Source organism: Molossus molossus, unplaced genomic scaffold (genome assembly GCF_014108415.1).
Source record: "Molossus molossus isolate mMolMol1 unplaced genomic scaffold, mMolMol1.p scaffold_m16_p_3, whole genome shotgun sequence".
In the NCBI taxonomy this organism is placed as follows: Eukaryota; Metazoa; Chordata; class Mammalia; order Chiroptera; family Molossidae; genus Molossus; species Molossus molossus.
This window is the reverse complement of record NW_023425366.1, coordinates 74,329,467-74,336,948: the sequence shown is the minus strand read 5'-3', so window position 1 is coordinate 74,336,948 and position 7,482 is coordinate 74,329,467. Positions and strand designations below refer to the sequence as shown.

Below are 7,482 nucleotides of genomic sequence, written 5' to 3'. Positions count from 1 at the left end.
AGCTTGCTGTTGCAATAATCCAAATTCAACGAGCTTTCACCATAAATGTTTATATTTTAGCCATATTAGGATAAAGGTTTTGCTTGTTTGTTTGTGACTAATTCAGGAACTCACATTTTGTTATGACCCTTTCAGGTCAGGGACCCAAGCCAAGATCTTTCTGCCCAGTACTGTTAGGTGAAGCAGAGCAGAAACTTGATTCTTTGATCAGGAATGGAGAAGAATGCATTCATGCTCTAAGCCTAAGGGCACCTTTTCCCTAAGTGGGGAGGAGCCTTCTGTGTTTTTAGGCTGTGGTGGGGAGTGAGTAAATCCTTTTCAGCATGCACAGTTGTTCTTCTGTTGCATTCAGCCCTTTGAATGTGATGCCCACTGCCCTTATGGTCTTTGGTTGAGTACCTTGTTGCTCGGCCCTCTTCATTTTGCGGTGGGAAATCTTTTTCAGTTCCTATAAGCAAGCATTGCTCAGAACATAATTCGGGTATTGACAAACATGAGGGTCTTTTAAATGATAGCCTGGTGACAGTTTCTTCCCCTGCGTTGTTTGACTCCATTATATTAAGCCAATAGCTGGGAAAGGGGAAGGATGGTGGGCGGGTGTTCCTAAGGACCATGTCTGGTAGTTCACGGGTCATTATACTCACATTCATTGACCATAATTCAGTCCCAGATCCATCTGCACTGCACTAGAGACTGCAATGCGAAGCCTGACAGGGCACCAGGAATAATGATCCAAGTTGGTATCTGTTCTTAGCAGTTTAATATCTGATACATCCTCTATCTGAAGACAATATATTAAATGGATTTTTGGAGCAGGGAGATGGCATAGGAGCTTGCTCCATCCACTCCACCATTGACCGGGTATAGCAGTACCTCCGGGAAGGGAGCATAATAAATAAATAAGTAAGTAAATAAATAAATGAAAATAAGCCAAATTGGGCACTGGTGAGCATTTCTAGCCTCTGCTAGCAGCAGCTTCTTAGGTGAGTGAGAACATAGGGAGGATCTTAAAAAAGCAAAACTGCTGGTGGGGTAATTATATCAACTTAGAGTTCAAAGCAAGGAGATGTGTAATTGTCAACCACCTGAAGACAGTTTATGGAAGGAAGAACTACAAAATAAGAATAATGCATTGCACGTTTGCTCTATTAAGCAATTATCCTAGAAATTATTTAAAAGTTACATAAGGGGAAAATCTCAACCATTTATCATTCAATTTTTTTTTCTTTTAAAGTACATAATGTACAAAGATCTATTGTTAAGAACTTAGAATATTTCTACTTACTGAATTATAAATTTCTTGTACTTAGAGAAAATTAGTTTGCATATTATATAATCTTTTATACAGATTCAACAATTATTGAAGTGTGGGATGATGGAGTACAGTCATTATTTTATTTGAAACCAAAATAAGTACCTCCAAACTATTATAAGTGTCAAGAAAAGTAATAAAATATGTTGATTCGTTGTTGCCCTTCAGTGGCATTTAAATTTTTGATGAGATCGGGATGGGGAGAAAGGAGTGAATCCAAATGATCCATACAGCTGTCAATCTCTTTTTGCCCCACTTTGTATATGAAATGACTTCACTGCTAGGAACCATACGATTTGTATTACTTGAGGATAGGGAATACTAAAACTGAAAAAATAGCTGTGCTCCAAAAAGAAAAAGAAATCCTCATCTATGGCTCTAATATGCTCCCACCATAAGCCCACTGTACAACAATGTCTTGTGGCGAAGGGTCACACCAGGAAGAATTTACATGGAAAACAAAGGGTGGATGCCAGTTAAAGAACAAAGGGACTACTGGGAAAACATCCAGAAAGATTAAATCCATTGTAAATCTGTTAATTCAAAATAAACTACTGAGGAGTTAAGAGAATGAAGTAAGAAAGTGGCTTTCAAATTAGAATGATTAAATGGACCAGACAATATATGAAGGGCTAAGCAGACTTTTTAAAGGTACAGATTTGATTTAAAAAGGGCTCACTTCCAAAGACATAGCTTCTGATGGAGACAACAGGTGAAGAAAAGAAGAAATAATCACATTTTGAAATTGGGTAATAAATGGAAAAAGAAGAAAAATTTAAAAAATTAGTATCTTGAACAACAAAAGAGAACTGCAAAAATTATAGTACTCACAACTACTCTGCGACCAGCAAAATACTGGAACAAAAACCCTTGTTCAACTTCAGTACGCTTGCAGAAAAGGATACCATTAAATTAGAAATCTGAAAAATACTCCAATATCATAAAAGTAGACAAAGGGAAAGTTTTAATTTTTTTTTTTTTTTTTTTTTACAAAGAGAGAAGAAGGGAGAGAGAGATAGAAACATCGATGTGAGAAAGAAACATTGATTGGCTGAATCATTCACATCCCCCACTGGGAATCAAGCCTGAAAACCAGGCATGAGCCCCAACTGGGAATTGAACTAGGACCTCTCAGTCCATGGGATGATGCCCAGTCCACTGAGCCACATTGGCCAGGCTCAAGCAACATTAAAAAAAAATCATAATGGAAGTTCTATTTTTAATTTTTTGAGGTAATACCATATTGTTTTCCATAGTGACTGCACCAGTCTGCATTCTTTTCCTTTGAGATAACATGGAGGGACCTGGAAAGTATCATCCTAAGTGAAACAAGCCAAACAGAGAAATACAAGTATCATATGATCTCACTTATTTGTGGAATACAATGAACACAACAGTCTGAGGAATGGGGTAGTCCCAGAGACGTGGAAGTGGGGTACAGACGGACAATCCCCAGAAGAAGGAGTGGTGGGGGAGAGATAAACCACAGAACTTATATGCATGTATGTATGAACAATGGACATGGACAGCAAAGCTGGGGACGGGGCAGGGAGGGAGGAGGAGGGGGGAATTAGTGGGGGACAAAGGAGAAACATCTGTAACAAAAATAAATTAATTAATTTTAAAAAATCATAATGAAAGTGTGGAACACGTATTTTATACCTAGCTAAGCTGTTTTTCAAATACCAAGGCAGTAGGAAAAGAATAAAAAACATTTTCCAACACACTATAAGTTAGCAAATTCTGCATCCATTGGCCTTTCTTGAGGTATCTATTAGAGGATCAGTTTCATCCAACCAATTATGACTTGTAACACTACAGCCAATGGAACGATAATAAATTTTTATTTAACCCAGGTAGAGAAAGCCTTTCTAACTTTGACTGAAATCTAGAGACAATAAAAGAAAATACTGCTAACTTGTTTACTTTAAAGTTCATGGCAAAACCCACCATAAACAAAAGCAAATGACAACTATTAAGACCAGGAGAAAACATTCACAAAATATAGCATATAAAAAATAATTATAATCCTAAAATAAATAATAATTAATTCTAAAATAAGTATTCTTATTAAAAAATTGAGAAGTCAAGGACCCAAAACCTAATATAAAAATGGGAAAAATATATAAATAGGGTATTCAAAAATAAAAGGTAAAAATGGCCCTTACACACAACTGTCTGCTAGCTGACAGTTGAGTGATATCTAGAACATACAGGTAAGTAAAAATCCAAAAGCTCAGAAGAGTATCCGTGTTATGTTACACCTCATATAGAGAAAAGAGGATATAAGAATATACGTACACACATGTGCTCATTGGTTACACATAGGGAACATGGTCAAATGGTGGTAAGAGGCAAGAATGGGATAGGGGCAGCAGAGATGCGGAGGGAGTGATGCTTCTTTTTTGTTTAACTATTTTGTAAACTTTGACTCTTAGAAATATAGTTATGTTTTACATCCCCCTTACTCCTCCCCGCAAATAAACAATATTAACAGTATTACATATAATAGCAAATTTTTTTTTTTTTTTTATCCTCACCCGAGGACATTTTTTTTTTTTTTTTATCTTCAGATAAAGCGGGAAAGAGAGTGCGGGGAAGAAAGAAAGAGAAACATCAATGTGAAAGAGACACATTGACTGGTTGCCACCCACACGACCCCAACCAGGGCCGGGGACTAATTGCAACCGAGGTACATGCCCTTAGTGGGAACCAAACCTGGACTCTCTGGTCCACAACCACTGAGCAACACCGGCCAGGGCTAAAATAGCATAATTGTACTGAAAATTGTACTGAAAAAAAAAAAATGAGACAAACCCAAATTAAAGGAAATTCTATGAACTAGTACATCAGTACTCTTCAAAGTTGTCAAGATCTTGAAAGACATGCATAGTTATAAAAAGGATAATAGTAAAGGAAGCTAGGCAAAGGCTATACAGAAGTCTTGTTACTATTTTTGCAACTTCTCTGTAAGTCTAAATTTAGTTTAAATAAATTGCTAAAACCAAAAAGAGATGGATTGTTTGAGATGTGGAATTAGAATTTCATTTCCTCAGCAATAGAATTAGAATGAAGTATAGCTTTTGAATGGCCCTAATTAAGAATATTTTTCAATTTTATAAACAGATGATTAGTAAATAATTTATATTATGTAAAAGAGTATATCATTAATAAAGAGCCAGGTGGACAGAGTTGGTAAATGCTCAGTAATGCAAAAATGACGTCCTACTAATTGTTTAACTAGCTGTACAACATCAAATCACATAATGTAGTAAAATAAAATAAGATGGATAGTATTATTCTTTGTGAATAATATTCACCATATATCTTTATACACAGCTCAACAGTAATACATTTTCAATAACTGATAGAATATTTAAAATTTAGTCTTGACTTATTCAATAGGCGAAAAATAAATAAATATAATCAGAGAAACATATTTAAATGGTTATATCATGTTCGTAACAAGAAAACATCCAAGAATTTTAATTTTAGTAGTGTAAAGGCTTGGTCCTGTCAAAGCAAGATAACTTTATAAAGAAACTATGTTATGTAAAACTAACTTTCCTAAACACGAGATTGTTTTGAGTATTTTATTTCAAAAAGTTAATTTTCCCTTTCTTGAACACAGATTCTCAAGGAGTATTTCAGAGTGAATTAAGGATTAATCAAGTTAATCAGTGTTGCAACAAACTAAATGTTTAGGTGCCCCCAAATTTCAGATTACGAAACCTAATCCTGATGTGATAGTATTTGGATGTGGGACTTTTGGGAGGCAATTAGGTCATGAGGGTGGAGCCCACATGAAAGGGATTAGTGCCCTTGAGAAGAGACCTGAGAACCAGCTAGCTCTCTTTGTACCATATGAGGACACAGCAAGAGGAACGGACGTCCTCTGTAACAAAGGTTGAAGGCACTCTCCAAGAACCCTACCGTGCTGGCACCTTAATCTCCAGCCTCCAAAATGTGAGCAATAAATGCTTATTGTTTATGTCACCCTGTCTATGGTAATTTGTTATAACAGCCTGAACTGACTAAGGCTAGCTTTTGTTTTTTGTTTTTTCCTATAGAGCATTTCAAACCCTCTAGACTTAAGAAAATAAAAGGCACATTCAAATAGAGACAAAGCAAGGGGAATTCTAACTAGCAAAAGAATTGTGGATGTTTCAATGTTTTAAATCATTTTACATCTTAATTTAACTGAACTATAAGCAAAATAGAACTGTAGTTCTAAAATATATTTCTTTTCACAATTTAAGCTTCCGCTTTTTCAAAATACAAACAAAACTATCACAAACCAGTATATACAAATGGAGATGTACATATTTTTACTATTTCCAGAATCAAGTATTTATAGAAAGAAAACAAAGGTAGATTTTTTATTGTTGCCTTTAATCGATATTAGCAAAATGAAAATAATATATTTTTCTTTCGTGCATGCCTAAAAGTTAATGATGAATTGCAGGTGTATGTAGTAACAGAAAATAAGGTCACAAACTATTGATTCAGAAACCTAATCATTAACATGAAAAGGGAGCTTTACATCCCAAGAATTTTCATCTTAGGGATAAGTCCAGGACCAGAATTTCTAGAAGACACACTCACTTTATTAAAATACCCAAGTATATTACTTAGCATCATCATCTGAGCATTGATTCTAACTTCATGATTTTAGTCAGTCTGTGGTTTGATGATAACAGCGCATCTCATCTGAGAGCTGCTTTTCATTTTGCTTTTGTGGTTTGGAAGGTTCCACTTCCTAAAATCAAATATCTCTCTTTCTGCATGAAGTTTTCAATTACCATAGCTAAAATTTTTCTCCCAAATGTGTCACTGAGGTGGCTGCAACACCCAGAGACCTTTTCTTGATTCTATTGTATGTGACATCTCCTTTCTGGCACCACAGGCCCTTGCTGCTGTTTAACTTCTTCATCAAGGACTCTTCACTCCTGCAGAGAGCTCCGCGGAGTCCATGGCAACTATGCAAAGGAAAAGGTTGCCTAGTGCTCTAAGGACATCATTATCATCACTCCCGCCTTTTAGAAACGGAGTTCATCTTGGGGAAGAAAAATCAAACACAGATTTTTACAGCATCACATTCATTCAAGCACAATGAACGTAATGTGCGATTTCCAATCATGTATACAGGGCTGCCCTTGTTGGTGTTTCTAAGTGGTTAGATCATCGGCAGGTCGACCAAAGGATCACAGATTTGGTTCCCAGTCAAGAGCACCTGGGTTGCAGGTTCAATCACCAGTCCTCATCCGGACACATGTGGGAGGCAACCAATTGATGTGTCTTTCTCATACTGATGTTTCTCTCCCTCCCTCCTTCTCTTCTGCTCTCTCTAAAAATCAATGGAAAAAATATCCTTGGGTGAGGATTTTTTTTAAATGTAAAAAAGGCTGTTTTTATCACTGATTCCACATCACATTTGGGGTGCTTTATTTTTTTTTTTTTTATCCTGCAAGTAGTATGAGGGGGAGGTTGGAATGACTATTGAAATACTAAAATTCCAAATATTTGTAACTAAAAATAATATGGGCTTCTATGGCATTTTATAATGTTGGACCATAGATTATCTCGATGCATTTGCAAATCACATTTCCGTAGAGTTAAATGACTTAAAAAAACACACACATTTCTGTAAATGACTTAAAAATGACATTTGCTTGGTGCAGTAAATCACCTGAAGATTTGTGGCAAGTCAGATTTACTCTGATCCCTTAATTAGAATAAGATGTTAAATATCCAGTAGTTTAAATAGGACACTTGAATTTCATTTTTTGACTAAAGGCATCATTTTTGGTGTAAAGATAACAATCATTTGTCCTTCCATACAAGACTGAAGGCCAAATACAAGATGAAAAGAATTAAATAAAACAGACCAAAAGACCCATGAACTCAAATATATTTCCATGAACTGAAATACATTTACTGGATTAAATATTGAGCTTCCTTGCTTTAAATAATCTATTTCATATTTGTTAATCCTCCAGCTTAATTCTCAATAAGTAAATTTGTCAGGCAGTTATATAAAGTTGGTTTAATTTTCTGCTTACCAAAAGAACTTATTATGTTTCTCCCACATCTAAATTCCTAGAACTAATTCTTTTCTCATCTTATTTCTTGATAACATATTAAAGTGTTGTATGATTGCTATAATAACT

At 35.4% G+C, this 7,482-nt stretch overlaps 1 pseudogene; it reads left to right on the top strand.

Moving 5' to 3' along the window:
- Window positions 1-724: 724 nt before the first annotated feature.
- On the top strand, window positions 725-895 carry LOC118643074 (annotated as a pseudogene).
- The last annotated feature ends 6,587 nt before the right edge of the window (window positions 896-7,482 follow it).